General features: G+C 34.7%; 1 pseudogene; it reads left to right on the top strand.

Moving 5' to 3' along the window:
• The first annotated feature begins 10,767 nt into the window (after positions 1–10,767).
• Positions 10,768–15,607, top strand: LOC135195406 (hsp70-binding protein 1-like; annotated as a pseudogene).
• Positions 15,608–20,462: the final 4,855 nt, after the last annotated feature.

Here is a 20,462-nt window from a genome sequence, read left to right as displayed (position 1 = left end):
TGTTATTTGTGTTTTATTAGATAACAAAAACATCATTCACAATAGACGTGGAGATTAATGTTTATATCTTCTATAATTCCCGCCAATATAAACATAATGATGATCATTATATCGTCTATAGTCTTTCCAATATAAAAGTAATGATAACAAACATATAGCCTATTCCTCGGTAATATAAACGTAGCGATGATAATTACATCGTCTATATTCCTGCCATATAAAGAATAATGGTAATTATATTGTTTATATTCCTCGCCAATATAAGCAATGATCATAATTATATCGTATATATGTCGCCAAAATAAACGAATAACGATAATAATTATGTCGTCTATATTCCTCTCCATTATAAACATAATGATAATAATTATATCGTCTATATTCCTCTCCAAACTCATATTTTACTTTGCTATTCAATATTAGATAAGCCTCATTCTCCACTATGATCGTCTTCCCCAATATTCTCATCGCTGTTTTGGCTCCCTTCTCACTCCAGAGACGAGAAAACTGCTTTCCAGCGGGATTATCGTCCTGCCCCGCTTGAGAATTCCGGCAGATCTACTTTAATCTCACTTAAAGAACCCAATTTAAGGAAGAGAATCCCCGCGCTCTCGAACTACGATGAGAGTTTCTTTTTTTTTTTTTTTTTTTTTTTTTGTTTTTTTTTTTTTTTTTTTTTAAGTGACTACTGTCATCTTGGTTATGAATCCATTAAGCAGTATTAATGATTTAAATAATAGCATTTTGTCTTTAAGAATATGATTTGTTAACTTATTAGAATCATATTTGAAGATATTTGAATTGGTTTCCATTTTAGATTATGAATTTGGGTATAATTTTCTGTAGTCCTTCTGCTTTGAAAGCTCATTTTATGATCCAGCATTCCATGCCCACTTCTGTGTTACCTAAAACCATAGGCATGGTAGCCAGTGGTCTCGCCAGTGACTACCCATTGAGTTGGTCCTAAGCTTAATCCATGATCAAATGCCTTTATGAATTTTTGCACTTTTACACAACTGCACTGTAGTGCCCATGATCTGGATGAATGAGGGGGGACTGGTCGTAAAAGTCTACCTCCTGAGTTATTTGCAGCCATTGCCTCGCTTTTCCAGTCCTACGTGGGTGGGGCTGGGGCTAGTTTATTATAGTTTGGGCCTTCAGGGCATTGTACACAAGTGCATTGACCTTTACCTTGTTTCTAAAGCTCTTCGGCGACATTTGAACCTTTAAATCTGATAATTTTAGACGGAAGTTTCTTAGTTATATTTTCTTTGACACATTCGAGTAGGCTTTAGTCTTTCTCTTCCATGAACATTTTATTGATATGAAGAACCAATAAGAACGTCATTGTTTCAGTCTTCTAATACAACGTAGAAGAAGCTTTGTTTCCTTATTGACAAGATATCAAGTCACTGTCATGGCTTTTGTTTCAGATAGAAAAACAAAAAAACTCCGTTGCAATGATTTGTTTATGAAATAGCAAGGAGTGAGGAGCTTCCACAGTAGTGGCTTTGTTTGTGAATCTACAGGAAATTAAGTTGCTATGTAGTGTATTGTTTTCAGATCTACAAACAATTCAAGTTACTTTGTTATTACTTTGTTTCTAAATTGAAGAACTATTACAGTATCGTGAGGTAACTTTTAGTGAGGATCTCCGAACGTAAACAGTCGGCTTTTAGCTGGTTACCATCACAGACTTGTATTTGTGTATGAGAGAGAGAGGTTGAGAGAGAGCACGATGCAGTGTATAATTTGAACAATATGAACTAAGAAAAATCTAAGCAGCTTAAACCTAATACTACCTTTAGAGAGAGGAAGAGAGGATGGTGCAGTGTAATTTTAACATTGCAAACTGACGAAAACCTAAGCAGTTTAAATTTATTGCTAGCTTTGGAAAGAGAGAGAGAGAGAGAGAGAGAGCACGCTGCAGTGTGATTTTAATATTGCATACCGACAAAAACCTATGCAGTTTAACTCTAATGCTACCTTTAGAGAGAGAGAGAGAGAGAGAGAGCAAGATACAGTGTAATTTTAACAATACATACTGAGGAAAATATAAGCAGTTTAAATTTAATGCTACCTTTAGAGAGAGAGAGAGAGAGAGAATGGACTTAGCAAGACTCAAAGGAACGAACCTAAAGACGCGGCACTGAAAAACGAGAGAAAGGGAGAGACAGGATTGAAAGAACACAAAGTGAATGGGACGGAACAAACAAGAGGGAATGAGCACAGAACGAGGAGAGGAGGAGGAAAATGGAGAGACGAGAAACGCAGACGAACAACGAAAGAAGAACAAGAAGAGGAGAAAGTAAAAAGAGGAAGGTACGAATAAGTGACAACGAGAAAATGAATCTAGGAACAGGCGATCGAGAGAGAGAGAGAGAGAGAGAGAGACGAAACTGTGGATAAAAGGAAGAAGAAGAGTAAACGGAAAGCGGAAAGACAAAGAGGAGAGAATGAGAGCTTAAATGGGAGGTAAGAGAGAGAGAGGGAGAGAGAGAGAGAGACAAAAGAAATGAAGAAGAGCGTCTCGACATAATAGTCCACTTAAATGATTTTTTTTTTAGCTTCATTATGAGAAGAAGCCCTTTTGGCTGAGGGCCGATTCTCCGGATGGAAAGATTATTCATTTCTTCAGCAAATAAATCATTCCTGTGTCTTGAGATGCATCAACAGACTCTCTCTCTCTCTCTCTCTCTCTCTCTCTCTCTCTCTCTCTCTCTCTGAATGAAAGTGATAGATAGGGGTTCAGATATATTGCCGTGAATGAAAAACGAAGATAGGGAATTCTCTCTTTCTCTCTCTCCCTCTCTCTCTCTCTCTCCTCTCTCTCTCTCTCTCTCTCTCATGGCTGTTGATGTTTTACCAATACAGTTATGCCTTATAGTTATATATATATATATATATATATATATATATATATATATATATATATATATATATATATATATTTATATATATGATATATATATATATATATATATATATATATATAAAAGTCATTTCACATTACCGTGATTCATATACATACATCGAGCTACAATGTCCTTAATATACTGATTCGCTCTACCTCGGAATTAATATATTTTCATATATGCTTAACCACCCTGGATTGAATGTCTTCTTGGGTTTCGCGCCCGGGGACCAGGCAAAATCTATTATCGTGTAAAAAGTTGCCCTTCGGTTAAGCATGTATGAAAATATATTAATTCCGAGGTAGAGCGAATTAGATATTAAAGGACATTGTAGCTCGATGTATATATATATATATATATATATATATATTATATATATAATATATGTATATATATATAGATATATATTCGTCTCATCAACGTGGTATAATCTCACCCAGTTTTTATGAAAAATTCACAATTAAAGGCTTGGCTGTTAATCAACAAATAATAATAATTTAATGAATAAATAGCCAACATCATAACAAGGGACAGAAAGTTAATGAAAAGATACAAGAGCAAAAAATGTAACGTGAAAAAAAATACGGCAAAAAATATTTAATAGAAGGTTCCTGATTTTTCTTCCCTTTGCGATGTGTTGCTGCCTCTTCCTCAATATCCCAATGGGATGGAAGTGGAAGGTTTCTCCCTGTGGGACGGTAATGAAGCAGACGGAAGGAGGAAGCGCTGACAGGAAATAAGAGAGGACAGAAAGAGACATAACCAATAAATCAGTCTAGACAAGAGAGATGGGTGAACTACATAGAAAACGGGACGGGATTAGATAAGAAGGTTCAGACGTCACGTTAAGATCGCGTAGCCTAGAGAAAACGGGAACAGGTGAGCAGGGTCAGACAGCGTACGAAAGAAAAGTAGATAATAAATTAAAAAAAAATAAGAAGAAAGGGTGAAGAAAAGGTACAAAGAACGCAGAGGGTTAGGATGACGAAAAGAATGGATAATTCAGAAGTGTGAGGATGCAGGAGAGAAGGGGGACGTCGAAACTAGATTGTAGATTGACTCTAGAAAAGAAGGGATTATTCGCACGACTGAGCATTTATAGTATGATGAATGTGGAAGCTATATATATATATATATATATATATATATATATATATATATATATATATATATATATATATATATATATATATATATATGAATGTATGTGCAAGAAGAAAAACGCCTAAATTCTTTCATATATTAATACTCTAGAACGCTACCCGTTTAACATAAAGAAGAAAAAAGAATGGAATAACAAGATTTTGAGAGTGAAAACAATAAGCAGAGGAGGAGAGAACCCCGCAGAAGGTTTGAAGCAGACAGAAGAGGATTAAGTCCTGAGCAGAAAAGGTTCCTGGTATTTTTTTTTCTTTTCATCGTTACTCTTAAAGCTCTGGCTTGGAGAGGGGGATGGGCTGGGGTTTGTTATGTTGGTTTGTGGGGGGGAGGGGTTGTTGAGGGGAGGTAGTGGAAACCGGCTTTGCGTTCTGATATACAAGAAAATGAAAGGTGCTGGATTCTTATATTGAAGTAATATATATATATATATATATATATATATATATATATATATATATATATATATATATATATATATTTATATAATGTTACAGTAAATCAAGGATTACGAAATCAGTAGGGTTATGTGAAATGACCAATTCGCTGAGGAACACTGGATCTCTCCGAAGGCTCGTACTAAACACGACGAAAGCAGTGATTCATCTAAACTGTTTCCCGTGTTTATTAAATGCACTTAGGGACATTGGGGATCAAATGTTCGTTCCTAAGGTAAATTGGTCGTTTCACATATTCCCTAGGGATCTCGTGATTTCACATATTTACTTTAATACCCACACGCGCACACTCAGTCACTCACAAGTACTTATCAAGTCAGGTGTGGATTAATGAAATTGTTTAGAATAGGGGGAAAAAATTAGAGAACCAGAACTTTCGTTCGAACGAAGGAAATGAAAATACTTTAGAAAGTTTAGATGAAAGATTTGGACGTGCCTTTTAGACAAGAAAATAAATTAAATAAATAAAAAGGAAGAGAGAAAAACTTCAATGCAGAAAACTGTGCTTCATCGAGATAATAAAAATAAAAAAAGGTTTATTTTTTTGTTACGGAAATTAATTTCGTTTATGTGGCCATTATCGACGGGATTCCAACAGCAAAACATAAGGCTGAGTAACGCGGGAAATCGCTTCGTGGCGTTCATTGGCATTTGGTGATGATGTCAGTAGTATTCTGTATCATGATTGGTGCTTGCAGTTAATTGATGCTTGCTACTCGTAGCGTTGCCAGTATAAATCAAAGCTTACCTATGAAACAATATAATAAGAAACGTACTCTAAGTTATAACCGGTTAATAATCGCCCTTTTTAGTGTTGAAAAAATATATGCAAACTAATTTGTATCAGACATCATGTGATGTGCTTTAAGTATTGACGTGTTGAAGAAACATTGGAATATATATGTATTTAATAAAGATGTCATCCAGTTTCTGGCACCTGCTCAAATACTCGTGAATCTTCCCACAAAGAAATATTTAATAAAGGTCGCTAGTATTGATCTATATCAAAAGCAAAGAAGCATTGTCAACAAATGCAAAAATGGCGCTCATGAGCCTATTATACGATTGCAAAAAGTAAATCGCAACTTCAGCAGCAGTGAGACAATATGAACGTTTCCACCAAGGGATGTTACGTGAATGTTATTTTCCTTATTCTTGCTGTCTTTTTTTTCTCTCATTCTTCGTATATAGTTGCTGACAAATTCCAAATTACCCGCAAGATTGAGTTATCCGTAAACTTATAATAATGAAATCGCCAAATATTGACTAACAATATCGTTTGGTACTGAAACTACGTACGAATATTTGCATTGTTATTATCGAAATGAAAACCACTTGCAATAAAAAAAAATCAATGAAATAAAGTAAAAATGATACGCTACACGGAAAACTGCGGATAGAATCTTAATTGAAATTAACAGAAAACGCAAGCTGATGTATCATAGAAAACTAAAATTCAATAGTTAACAGAGACAGAAGAAAATTGTCGGTGCTGCACATGCCAAAGTCTCTGGACAAAAAGCGTGGTGAACATATGCACCAAATATTGATGTAGAAATTAATGGATTATAAAGAAGAAATATCCCAAAGCAGCACCGAAAGGAAATAAAGATAAAGATTAATCAAGATATCCAAGAGACTGAAAGAAAAAGAGAAAAAATAAAGAAGCCAAGTTTCATAGATAACTTCGAGGAAAACAAGTACATAAGGGAACTGGAAACGAAAGATGCATGTATCATAATGAAAGGCAGACTGAATATGTTGAACTTAAAGGCTAACTTCCGGGGCAAGTTTAAGGACGAGGTCTGTGAAAAATGTAGAGTGGAGGAGGACACCACCGAACATTTATTCACGTGTAAATTCCTACAAAAATCAGATCAGGATATAAATTTAGGGACAATGATATTCCCTATCAGAAAACTGGGAGAATATATAAGGATAGCCCTCAAAATTAAGAGTGTTCTATACCTGGAAAGCGATGGATGTCAAAGTTAAGTAACATGGCTCTGCCTCACTTATAAAGAAGAAGAAATGAAAGGGAGTTGGGGTAAAAGTAAATAAAGCTTTGCACCTCATAGTGTAGTGTGCCCGCAACTGTGTTTGTGGAGTGAGCGCCTAGGAACCAGGAACCAGGAACTCTTCACAGCTGGAAAAAATTCGAAACGTAAGTGTTGGAGGGAATATACTGAATTTTCACTTAGTTATTAACTCAGGTACTTAACAAAGAGACCGCTGAAGATGCACTTCCAGAAATTCAGAAGCACAAAAATGTGTAGCATTTAAAGGAAATATACTTAAGGTGGTAAACTTAATAAAGTAATCGAATACAACAAGAGATGGTAAACTATTTAAGCTGTTTGACTTTGGAATCAATTACCCCTTTAGTTAGCTTTCGAAAAGGAATATTTCTATGTATACTCTTCCCCAACCTCGCAGTGTCAAATGGATGTATTGAGGTCCTGTAACTAGAGGCAAATAGGAAAGGAAACGGCAAAACTTTTACGAATGCTAGGTAAGTGGAAGGAACATAGAATTTATTGTTATGATTAGCTTAAGGAGAGGAACAAACATTACTAAAAAATTAAAAAATGAAAACGTGGTCAAATAGGATGGTCTTTTACGCAGTTGTATATAGGCATGATATAAGATTGATTACGACAGCCTGTTTGGTTTAAATAAAGCGATGAAGATAATTTGCAGTTTACAGTATCAAACTGATCAGTGATGTAGGGCGTTAATTTCCTTGTTTTCATCAGCAACAAACTCGGGGTTGCATAATGGGTACTAGAGGCAGGAAGCAAACAGTTTATGGAAAATCATTACATGATAATATGGTAAGTATTGAAAGTCTTGATGGGAGGTGGGGGAATAAAGGATGGTTTAAACAATCAGACGTAATACAAAATGTAACTGCAAGATAGGTATTTGAGTTACAGGACCAATGAACAACTGCAATCATATGCAAGAAAAGCACGCCAGTAAGAAGAGCTGTTGCATAGGGAAACCCCTTGACTGGTCTGATGTAAGGTATGTAATGGAGATCCCAGCTGCAAAGGAGAGATAACCTGGAGTAGAGGAGATCAGAACAGTGCCATAGACTTTGCCCTAGTCAACCAAAATATGTATAAAAAAATATGAATGTATGGAGATAGACGAGGGGAAAATATGAATTATGATCTATCAGACCATCACTCATAAAGGTCCAATTCAAAATGAACACTAAAGTAAGGAAAACAATTCAGAAATGAAACAAAAAGAAATCAAATATTTGAAAGTTACAGAAGAGTCTACCAGGAAATACCTTGAAATATATAGAGTATAAAGTAAGCCAAACAAGACAGAAAAGGAGATCTAACCCAGTTGGAAGAAACAATGAGTGAAGCAAAAACAAATAACTTAGAGAAGATAATCAAAAGAAAGGTTTAAAGACAGGAAAGCAAGAAAAAATAGAACCAATAGGGTGGGTCACCAAAGAAATAAAAGAAAGAAATAAGCCAAAGAAGGGTATATAACAAACTAAAAAGGAAAGCCACAAGTATAGAAGAAAAAAGATACTATGAAGAAGCATATCTTAAACAAAAACAAAAAGTACATATAATAATAAAGAAAGCATATGAAGAATATGAAGAAAGATTAGAAATAAGATAATTAATGATAAAAAACAGACACAGGAAAATCTGTAATATATAGACATGCTGAGAGGAAAGACCACATCAGAAAAAGAGAATGGATGGGGAATATTCGATGAAAATAAGGCAAGAGATGAAGGACGAAACCCTAGGGAAAGAGCTGGTAAAATTCTGGGGAACAATATACCAAAAAGAGAAACAAAATAGAGAGATATGAATGAAAGCAAGAAAGAACAGTACAAAACATGACATGGAAGAAATAGTGAAAAGATTAGGACAGCAGATGAAATTGCCTATATATCTTTGTTAAGAGAACATATGCATGGAGTGTATGACCCAACAGAGACAGAGATTAGACCCCATGGAAGAAATCAACATAACAGAAGAAGATGTAAAAAATCAACTTGAGAAAATGAAGACAAATAAAGCACCAGGACCAGATGGAATGAAGCCAGTACTGTTCAAATTACTCTTACAAAAAGTAACAACCTTCAAAAAGAATTGGCAGAATGTTTAAATGACATACTGAAGGGCAGGAAACGCAGAAAAGCTGGATTTAAGTAAAAAAAAACAAAACACAACTTACGCCCAAAAAAACAAAACCCCACAGTCAAAGATTCTAAGCCAATTGCTTCTAACCAAAAAAAAAATGCATCATATAAAAAAATCTTCATGGGGAATCCTGAGAACCAACAAAATAGAAAAAAAAAAACATATTAGAAATATAGGAAAAATGAATGGACTGCAATCAGGCTTTACCGCACAAAGGAGAGGAATCGATAATTTATATATCTTACAATACTGCATACAAGAAACTTACAGAAGAAAGGACCCCATTATTTGTAGTATCAATAGACTTCCAAAAAGCATTTGACTCAGTTAATAGGAAAAAGCTCATTGAGGTCATGATGAAATACAGACTACATGCAGAAGTAATAAATACAGTTGCAAAGATATATACAAATGATGTACAAGCCTATGCCTTAACAATATAGAACAAAAAGAACTAAATGTAACTAATGGAATAAGACAGGGATGCAATGGCTCAACCATATTTCTTTCTATTAATAACGTACCTGATAATAGAAAAATTAGAAAATACAACAGAAGGTTTCAGAAATGAAGTAATAAGGATAGTGACACTACTATATGCAGACGACGGGTTAATACTAGGCACACACTATAAGAAATAACAAAATCAATAAAAACCCTTATGGAAATCGCAGGTGAATGTGGCCTAAACATAACAGGAAGGAAAAGAGTAACATACTAATATACAACGACTGGTACAGTATCGATGATGTGGAGAATATGGAGCACATAGAAGGAATAAAATAGTTAAGAATATTAAATACCTAGAGTAACAATCAACAACATGAAAGAACTGCTCAGAGAACAGATAAAAGGGCCAAATTAAAGCAAAGCAGATGGCAAATATGGCTAATGCAGTCATCAATAAAAGCTGTAGCAGGGTAAAAATATAGGAAAATTGTACTGGAAAGGACTAGCGATGCCTTCATTCATGTATGCAATGGAAGTCATGAAACATTGACAGGAAAACCAATAATGAATTGCAGAAGATAGATAATAAAGTATACAGAGCAATATTGAAAGCGCCAAGTTACACAGCAAGTGCGTTAAGATCTGAAATAGGGGCCTCTTCCTGCCAATCTAGAGATATCAAGAATAAACTTTTCTACCTGAAACATACCACTGAAGAATGGTGGAAAAATAGGCTCCTATAGAGATAACCATAGATCGTATGAAAAGAAAAAAAAAAAAAAAAAACTGGATAATGCAAGTAAAAGAGTATATGAAAGAACTAACATAAACTTAAGTAAAATTGAAAGCAGTTAAAGACAAACAGTTAAGAGAAATGATAAACAAATTGGGACAGGAAAACATGGCAGAAAGAAATGAATGAAAAGTCCAACGTTAAGAATCTACAGAAAATATAAAGAAATACATAAGAGAAGAAAATCTGGTATGATAAACACTGAAAAAAAAACAATGCTGATCAGTGGGGAGGGCCAAAGACTAGGTATACTAGGATTAAATGACAGAAATAGGATAAAAGGAGAAGATACAAAATGTTTATACTGTGAGGAACAAAATGAAAATTTAGAACATTTTTACTTTACTGTCCAGCATACAATGCAATTAGAAATAGATATAGCTTTATGCAGCAACACCTATCAAGAAAAATAAAAGAGGAATTAGTAGCAAATATAATCTTACTGGTAGTACTAATGAGGGAGGAAGTGGAGAATAGGAAAAGATTTTATAAAAGAAATGTGGTATTCAGAGAGAAGAAGTCTCAAACAAACACAAACAAAGGAGGAATAAAAGAAGCAAGGGAGCCGTTTCAAAGGCATATCCCACCCACTACTACTATGTACGGCACTAATACAACCAGGAAAAAATATTCATATGGAATATCTTTAGTACTTTGTTGGAAGCAATATATCCATCAAAATGAGTTGCGACAGAACACCTATCGTCGATTTGTTTCCATAAGATACTAGAATGTCTCGAACATAAAATGAAAATGTGTAAAGTACCCGAAGAAGAGAGCCGTTGCATAGCAAAAAGTTCCTCGTAGTCACTGGTACATTCTACTTGGTGCGGGATTCTTCTCGAATTCTGGGGCCAACTAAACAAAACTGCGGCACCAGGTGACGGGTCACGTTGATTGACTGATCTCTGCAACGATCGTCAGTGTTAGTGGATTGTCATTCAGTGAGGATACCTATAGGGCAGAATTAAACGTAAGTCAGCTTATGGTGTCTTGTCTTTGGTGGAGGTTAAATTATTACTAATACCTAGTACCTACTAGCCATTTGGTATGACATCGCTACAATAAGGACATAGCTAGGTACCTACCTAGGATATATGACAGTCGTAACCTGACTTAACCTAGCTACCACTTACTACGTCCTTACCAAACCTGGGCTTGTGCCCCTAACGCCCAGTAATTAGGTCACCAGTTAGTTTAGTTACCTAAGGCTAACTGCCACTACTAGGTATCTACCTACCTAGCTATATACCTAGTAGCCTAGCCTATGCCCACTAAACCGGGTCCAGTGGTACGCTTTATTGTCGTGGTTCCTTTGCTCTATTGGGAAGGGCAGGGTATTTCTCTCTCTCTCTCTCTTTTTTGTACATTTGAGCGAGCAAGTCCCAAGTGTGGCCACCCATGTGCCGTCTGCTCATTCAGTGGTAATCATCAGTTACTTCAAGTTGCAGTTTGCAAAAGTGAAGCTCTTAGTTCCTCTGCTTCAGTCTTTAATTACAGAAGAAAGTCTGAAGCCCAAGCAAATTTATTGGTTATGAAAATCACAGAATACAGCAATGCCTACTTTTCCGTTCAATGGTAGCCTGTACTTTGGTATTGCAGGCCGTTTAGCAAATTTTCTGTTTTTTCTTGTGAGTGCAACCTTATACAACTTAGAGTAGGCAACTATTAAATACTAAGTGATAGGTAGTAACTTACAAATTCAGTTGTAGGTGTAGCCTGTAGTATTATATTCTTTTAGATTAGCTATGAACACCAAGTGGCATGCCTTATAAATAACATCAGATGACAAGCAGTCAGTAGTAATTCATTTGTGCTGGCTTTTTCATTGTTAAGCAATATGTATGTCTGAGATATTTGAAAGCAAAATGTGAAGAAACTTAGCAGATATTTGCATTGTCTGGACAAATGCTGTGAGGAATATGCTAGTTGAGAGGCCTAGCAATATAACATTATGCACATTAATGGCTTTGTACTTTTAACAATGACTTGTCGGCTATGAAATGTATATGGTAAAGTAAAATAGAAAACCAAGTTAAAAGGAGAGGCATTGTCTGTTTGAAACAAAATTCTTATTAAAAGTAAGAGGAAAAATTTGGTAAGGGAAATCAACATTGTTGAAGTAATTTCTTTGTTTTATATTTTCAGATTCTGTAGCAAAAATGTCAGGTGAAAATAATGAGGACACGCCCAGGCAGCCCCGTAATTTACAGGGTTTGTTGAACTTCTGTACGCAGATAACAGCTAGAGAGGACAATACGCGTCCAACAGATATGTCTATGATGGATCCTGAAGTAAGTTTGACTCTTCTCATTTTTGCATGTCATCTGTTATGCAGTGTTGCCATATTTGAGTAGTTCGCATCATTTTAGCATTCAGGTCTCAGTAACCCTGTAGAGCCTTAAAGGTTTTCTGTTCTACATATTTAGATAAAACATATTTAGTTGATACAATGAAATAATTTTACTTTATATTTCAGCGAAGACGATTTCTTGAAGAAGCCCTGACAGGAATGACAGTTGATGTGGTAAAGAAACTAGCGGAAGCTGTGAAAACTCTGTTTGAAGATGCAGTGACAATTCCTGGAGAAAATGTAGAAGAGCAAGAAGAAGCTTTGGATACAATCAGTGAATATGTTGAAGATCTTAATTATGCAAAAGGTTAGTAGCATGAGTCTTTTTGCTTTCAATTGATAGACCTTAACTTGCTTTTGTGTGTGAAGTAAAAGAAAAAAATGAGAAAAGTGGACCAGTACCCAGTGAATTTTGATACATAAAGTTTAGTAATTACCATACAGTGTTACTCAGGAATATTTTTTATGTGATGTATATTTTTTTAACCCCATGTGAATTTGCAACACAGAGTTAAGTATGTCTTTAGTAACTATAATTAATATGAAAGTATCTACTAGTAAGCATTCTCAAAAAAAGTAGGGGGTAGGAATGTTTGAATTTGGTTGGGGATTGTATGAATGTTTCTTATGTTAGAATAATGTCCTTGATTTTGAAAAAACTGTTTGGCACTTTTAAAGTTAAATCTCCTCAACTCTGTTAAGGGAAGGTTTTCATGCAAGTTTTTTTTTTCGATATGTTGCAGACCTTCAAAAAATGGGAGGATTTCCAGCACTTATACAGTGTTTAGATTCTTCCACATGAATCCCTTCGGCAGCAAGTTCAGGCGGGCCAATGTCATTGGTGAAGTGTGTCAAAACAATTTGGATTGTCAGTCTAGTATGCTGGCTCTCAACCCAATTCCAACATTACTTCACATGATGGACAGTGACAGCAGTAAACAAGCAAAGGTAAGCTTTATTTGCACTTTCATGTAGTTTCTTTGTAATCTTGTTTGCTTCTTGCTTTTTTTTTGAAATTTTTTAAACCTGTAGATTATATAATTATGTAATATTTATACTATTAAAGTATTATAATTTTCATATTCCAGGCCTTGTTCGAGGTTATACTGATGGGGAACGTAAATTTTTAGAGCTGGATGGTTTCTCTTACCTCATGCGAGCAATGCAGTCTGGAGAGGAGAAGTTGGTTGTAAAATCTGCCGTTTTTTTCTGAATAATCTCATTGACAATGACAATTTCCGGAAAGGTAAATTTTATTTCTCATTGTTATGGTATTGTACTATACGTTGCTGTAGTACTGTAGTTATCAGTGTTTTACAACTTGAACATTAAGGATAGTTATAGCCCCATAGCAAGTTTATGTTTAAGCAAAAGTTCCAAATGTGAGAAGTGTTCAGACCATAAAACTTACTAAAAATAGTAGGTTAGTTCAATAGAAATATTTTATTGAGATCACCAGATGGTTCCTGTTGTATCAGTTTCACCTGGTATTGTCTTGTACCATAGTGTAACTTCCATTTTCCCATGCCTCGACTGCTTTCTAGCTGCATATATAATATCTATGTATTTCTGGTTTCCATTCATTTGTTCCTCATTTTTTCCTAATTTCCCATGTTCTTTGTTTGTTACTCCTTACTCTTAGTTTACCTTCTTGGGTTATTTCATTACATAGCCTTAAGTCTAAGCGTCTTTTACCTCAAACCCTTTTCTGTCCCTCCTTGTACTGATGCAGCACTTGCATAGCCAGTGATAACTTGAGCTGGGCTACCTGTTATTTTTGATTGATCCACCTAAAGACTGAAATCTAGGCTAATACTGAGGTTTTTCAGTGATGTTGTGCATATGTGGTCACTGCAAATAAGTTAATTTTCAAGTAAAGTAAAAGTATAATGGTTTTCATTTATAAATCTGTAATTTTCTGTGGAAGTTTTGATACTTGCTATGTTTTTTACTACCATGAACTCATCATTGTAACATTACGTATATGTTGTCTTTGTTCGGGTAAAGGGGATTAAGTATCAGGAAGTCATAACAAGACGCGATAATATTCAGTAATTTGTACATGTAGGCTTCTATTACAGTGTAAATATTGGTCAGTATGTATTTTACAAATAGTTCATTAGTTTATGAATTAATTTTATTCATAACTTTGATTATGTAATGTGAAAATGGTTATGGTGATCTTTATATTTTATTGGCTATGTATTTTAATTGAAATTTTCAGATGCCATTATGTCAATGGGCTATGTTGAACAACTGATCTCCATCCTGAACAATGATGCCGTGGACAATGTTTCTCGAGAGCACTGCACCATGGTGCTTGCAACACTGGCTATGTCATACCCTCCAGCGCTCTCGGACTGCCTGAGACCAGAATTCAATTTACCCTGTTCTTTAAGATCTCGACTTGCAACTATTAAAGGCAAATCAGAGTTTGAGGTATGTTTTAATTATGACTACGTATGTTCTGTTGCTTACAAATAGGCCATTACCAAGGGTCTGCAAGCATTTAATGGGTTAAAATGATCCTTTCAAAGTAATTTTTGTCTGGTAAAAGCTTTCTGACAGTGACATGAAGCCACTGTCCCTTAAGCGATTTCATTCAAGATGTTGCAGTGAAAATACTTATCTTGATCAAATTTATGTTACCGTAAAATGGGAAAGAATTACTATAAGTAAACTAATAATTTAAATATACATACACCCCTTTTTTAAATGTTTGAATTTATCATTTCCTTTATAAATCTGATTCACTTAGTAGTTAGAAAATTTTCTGTTATATTTTTGGGGTTTGAAACACACTGATCACTAAAAAAAACAGGATAGTTAGGATAGTATCATAGTGTACAAGGCATTGATGCTTTCTTATGTTTTATTTACAGGACGAAGCTCGGCATATAACAAACCTACTTAATGCAATTGAAAGTGAAGATGAAAACACTTGCAGATAATTAGTCAAGACTAGTGTCAACAAAAAATATCGCCTAGTTTATAAGGTACAACAATGTGTGTTATATTTTGACAGACTTGTACAGTTTACTGAATCGATTAGACTGGTGTGTGAAAAGTAATTTGTGTTTATAACATCTTTGCGAAAGGCTGTGAATGACGTCCAAGTGGTATTCATTGTTTGAAGTTTGTTATTACAGAACATCTAATTTTCTTGTCTGTAGGCATGCATCAACAAATAGCATTATGGTTTATTGTGTTGATGTAAGTTTGTACTGTATGATAAGGATAATTGCAAAGCATAGGGGGCTTAGGCCTTGTTTCAAAGTTTTAATGTTCAATTTAAGGCATATTTTTTTATAGCAGAATACTGTATATGGGATGCTGAGTTTCCATTTGGTTACTCAAATGTAGTGTTAGGTGATAAGTAAAATGTAGTTTTACTAAACCTCCGTGCCAGTTCTAGATTTGAAAGGTACATGTATTGGCTAAATTAAAGGAAACTTAATTACAATAGATTCATTTACTTTCTGCATCTATCTTTTCACCTAAAAATTTCTTCTTCAAATGTAACAGGTGGTAATAAATTTTATGAAATGCTTTTTCCTTACTTAAAAAAAATTATTACTTAAAGCTTCACTTTTATATTTTCATGGAAATATTTTGTTACTTGATGATGTCTTGATTACTGCTTTTAGTTTGGTAACGATTTTGATACTGTATACAAGTTATACATATATGTTTTATTTATATGTTCAACATTTCTTGTAAATCATAGACATAGCAGTTGATGTACAAATATCTGAACAACTTAGTCTTTGAATTTTAATTTTAAAGTATTGTATCATTTCCTAATATAACTTTTCTATTGTGATATATTATTTTGTTTTACCTTCTAATTGTAAGTTGAAAAATTTATATATGCCACTCCCAGCCCAGAGGGTAGGGTCATGTATTTACATCATCATTCACATTTTATCTGCAGTTCTTCACTCAGTTATTCATAACTTAGATCCTTGATATAGGTACTCATGCATGGTAACAGTAAGCATAACAATTCCATTAACAGGAGTTTGTGTCTGTGTACAAGGTAGGAAAATTGACTACAGTCAGGGTTAATCCATAGACATAAGCACATTATATGCGCAGAACCTACTTTACTTCCAGATTGTTCATAAGATCCTCAAATTTTAGGTAAATCTCTGTTTCTCTCATGTGTCTACACTTGTATGTCATTATGGAAAGTGAACTGCGAAGTACTATTTTTGTGACTTCATTGACATGCTAATTTTGTTTTATTGAGATTTATTTTGGATCTAAAGGAGTTTCCTCCAGTACAGTATGTATATACATTATGAACAAGAAAGTACCGGGACCTTTGCTACTTTAGTCATTTGTCTGAAAGTTGTAGACAAAAACTTTGAAAGTATTGTACTTAACTGAAGGCTCTAGAGGGTGACCTTTGCAGTAAGGGGAGGCTGAACCTGATTGTATGTCAAGTGTGTTGTAGTTAATACTGGTGATCAGAGAAAAAAAAATATGGTATAGTATTTCAAATTTCTAGAAAGTAACATTTGAGTTTCAAAACTTAGGTGGATTAGGGGCACACTGATATTTTGCAGGGTAGAATGGATGTACATTTGGGAATGGATAAAATGAGAGATTTGGTGCCCATATGTTGAATAAAGAAGTGAGATCTGAAAGTTTAGATATTTTAGGTATGTGATGGACAGAGGAGATGAGCTTTCATTGAGTGAAGATATTGAGAACAAGCCCAAGTAATCGAGGAAGGTCTTGTTGAAGACTGTAACCAGATGAAAACCCTAATGATGAAGAAAAGAGTATGCTTTGATAAGTTCAGTGATTCAAAACAGAATTTAGAATAAGGTGAAAAAGATGGTAAAACTTGGGGTGTCCCATTTTTTTTATATACCCTTGGCATTCTTTAATGGTGAAAAAGGAAGGAAAATGATTAATTTGATTATAGTTGTGAAAACCATCAGGATAATCCCACTAAAGGCTTTTGGAGAGATGAGGATTTTTATATGGTTGTAAAACACGAATTCATACAACTTTTCAAACTGGATCCCACACACGTCCAACATTAAGTACTATTGTGGTTTAAACACAACTGGTTATGACATTCCTCATACACGTATACATTCATAAAACAAATGCAAGACTAAAGAAAGAATTAATTAAACAGTGTCGAAATGCAGCAAAGGAATAAGGTGTGTTAGAAGAAAACTAAAAGAGCATGTGTAGTACCTTGTAATTGGAGAGAGGGAAAAGCATCCAGTTATAGTTGGGAAAACAAATGTTAATATGAAGCCAGAAGACAATGGAAAAGACTTTCAACATACAAAAGGAATGGTAAAGGGCTTTACACAATTTCTGAAGAGGATGGTAGATATTTTGTTAACTTGAGTGGCAGATAGTTCAATGAAAACATACATTCAGTACGTGACATAGGATTGTAAGAAGTATTTGAAGCGTGAGTGCAGAAGAAAGTTTAATTAGAAATAAGTGCCCAGAGCAGAAATCTTATGAGGCTGGTGTTGGTGAATTGATGTAGAGGAGATGTAGCAAGAAAGAGGTGTCAGCATAACATTTGCACAAACCAGTGGACAGTTTACAAGAAAACATTGGGCAACGCCCTTCAGGGAAATTATCTGTTACAAAGATTCTGTGATTAAAATATACGTAATGGAAAATGTGAAGAAGGGAAATAACGAAAATAATTCGGCTAACCACTGGACAGATTGCATTCATAAACGATGGGTCAAAATAGCAGGTAGGACCTGCCATGGGCCAGATCACTGAGGTGGCGAATACAGTGGATGAGAGCAAATTAAGCTTTATATATGAGTTGTAACATATGCAGTTGTGCACGGTCATTCAGTTTTTTCCATCATTCTGATGAAGTCTATCTTTCAAGCCCTCATGAAGTTAATTATTGTACTTGAGATACGATTAAGAATACACACGTTTTCAGTACGACCCTCTAGCTTTAGAAATAACCCGACAAATATTGATAGCTGCAGAATTTTTTCCTCCTTTTTAGTTTTATAAATATGCTAGGAATCCAAACTTGTCTTAGGATGGCTTTTAAAACATTACTATGTTATACAGTTTTCACTTCAGTGGTAAATCGGATATGCAGTATACCATGTTCGTGATTATTAGCAGTCAATCATTTAGCAGGCAACTAAGATTGAATAATTAAATCTCGTCTTGCAAATTTGGTCTAAAATTCCGAACAACGCTGTAGCCCACGGTCCACCTTCTGTCAGTGTTGGTTACTGAACTATTTGATAAGAATGCACATTATTCTTTTTTATAGAAAAAAAACAACCTTCTTAGTGAGCTAGATAACCATTGTGTATTTGACGTTCAATGTTAGCTACAAATGGTAGGCCTACATTTGTTATATGGTTCTTTGAGCTCTGTAGTAAATAGCATCTTACTCATGATAGAAATCTACTGCATGCAATGGTAATCATTTGATGAACTTGGTTCAGTATCGGTAAAAAAAAAAGGCTCATAATTTTTCCATTAAATACTTGTAAATGACGATTATTCTCCCAGATTGGCGTGATTTTCTCTCTGTATCTCAAAAGACTTTAGTAGCGTCCTTTTTTAAAAGTAACACCCTCCTTGTCCTATTACTTTCCCGTGTTCCTTCCTGTTTTACTTGAATCCTTCTCGTTAGAAAGGCTCATGCGAATGTTTTTTTATCCAATGGAGAACTGGTTGCCTTGGCGAGCGATAACGTTAATCGATGAAACTTACATTCCACTTCCCTCATGGTCGAGTCGACTACGGCAGTCGTCTCCTGGACCGGGTTTGTGAGCAGGTGAGTCGGAGGAGGGTCGAACTTGTAGTATCTAGTTGGTTTCACCTGCTCGACTTCACGCATATGGTTGTGTTGTTTTCCCCTTTTCGTTCCTGAATTCACTTTGTCATATCTGCTACGGAGTGTTTTATGCATCTGCTTTCGGTGACGTTTTTGAACGTTTCCAGTGGATGTCAGGTTCGTCACGTGTTGCTGAACGAGTGACTTGTTTTTAATTGAAAGGTCCTCCGCGGTGTGTTCGTTTCTTTCACATTGTCGTCGTTGGGAATGGGAAAACTGACAGGGGATCAAGCGATCAGAGTAATGGCTTAGTTTTCCAATCGAAAGCGAGAGTAAACCTTGAGTGTTGTTAATTAAAAATTTAACGTGCTAAAAAATTACAGGGCAGTTGTTTGTGACGATGTTGACATTATGGTGGATACAGTATACAGGGGAAAGCCATTCCCCGCCCTATAAAAATAAGGCTTTTTATTTGTAGTATCATGTAAATAAAATAAAAACAACTTGCAGCTAATCTGTATTAAAAATGTCTTTCTTGAGGATTATTAGGCGACGCACGCATAATACATCCATTATTGGTACTAATGCATCTAAGTTAGCATATCTATGAAATGTTGTGCAAATTAGCTGTCCCAGATACATTTCGTTCCAGTATACAACGTGACTGGTTCAGCCACATTTCTTTTAACAATCATTGGGTTGTTTAAACAGGTGTAAAAGTAATTCAATTGTCCACGAAACGGATAACGATAATTATATCTTTTTTGATTGTACAGTATTTTGCAGCCCAAAAAAAAACAAAAACAAGTATTTTTAGGTCCATTATTTTTATAAATTTATGTATGCGGTCATCAGCAAGTAATACACACACACACACACACACACACACACACACACACACACACACACACACCACACACACATATATATGATATATATATATATATATATATAATATATATATATATATATATATATATATAAAGGTTTTTTGCCACGAACGGAAAAAATGAAAAAGGGAGATAGCCGAGTACTTTCGGTCCTGTTCGGACCCCTTTACCTTAAGGTAAAATGGGTCCGAACAGGACCAAAAGTACTCGGCTATCTTGCTTTTTCATTTTTTCCTTCGTGGCAAAAAACCTTTATTATACTAGCATCACGTGTTTATATACTTCGTGATCAAGTTATTCATATATATATATATATATATATATATATATATATATATATATATATATATAAACACATACATTACACATATATTATATATATATATATATATATATATATATATATATATATATATACTCACACACATATATATATATATATATATATATATATATATA

This window comes from Macrobrachium nipponense, chromosome 16, assembly GCF_015104395.2.
Source record: "Macrobrachium nipponense isolate FS-2020 chromosome 16, ASM1510439v2, whole genome shotgun sequence".
NCBI classification, from domain to species: Eukaryota; Metazoa; Arthropoda; class Malacostraca; order Decapoda; family Palaemonidae; genus Macrobrachium; species Macrobrachium nipponense.
Note: the sequence above shows the minus strand (reverse complement) of the source record. Positions and strands in the feature narration are given on the sequence as shown.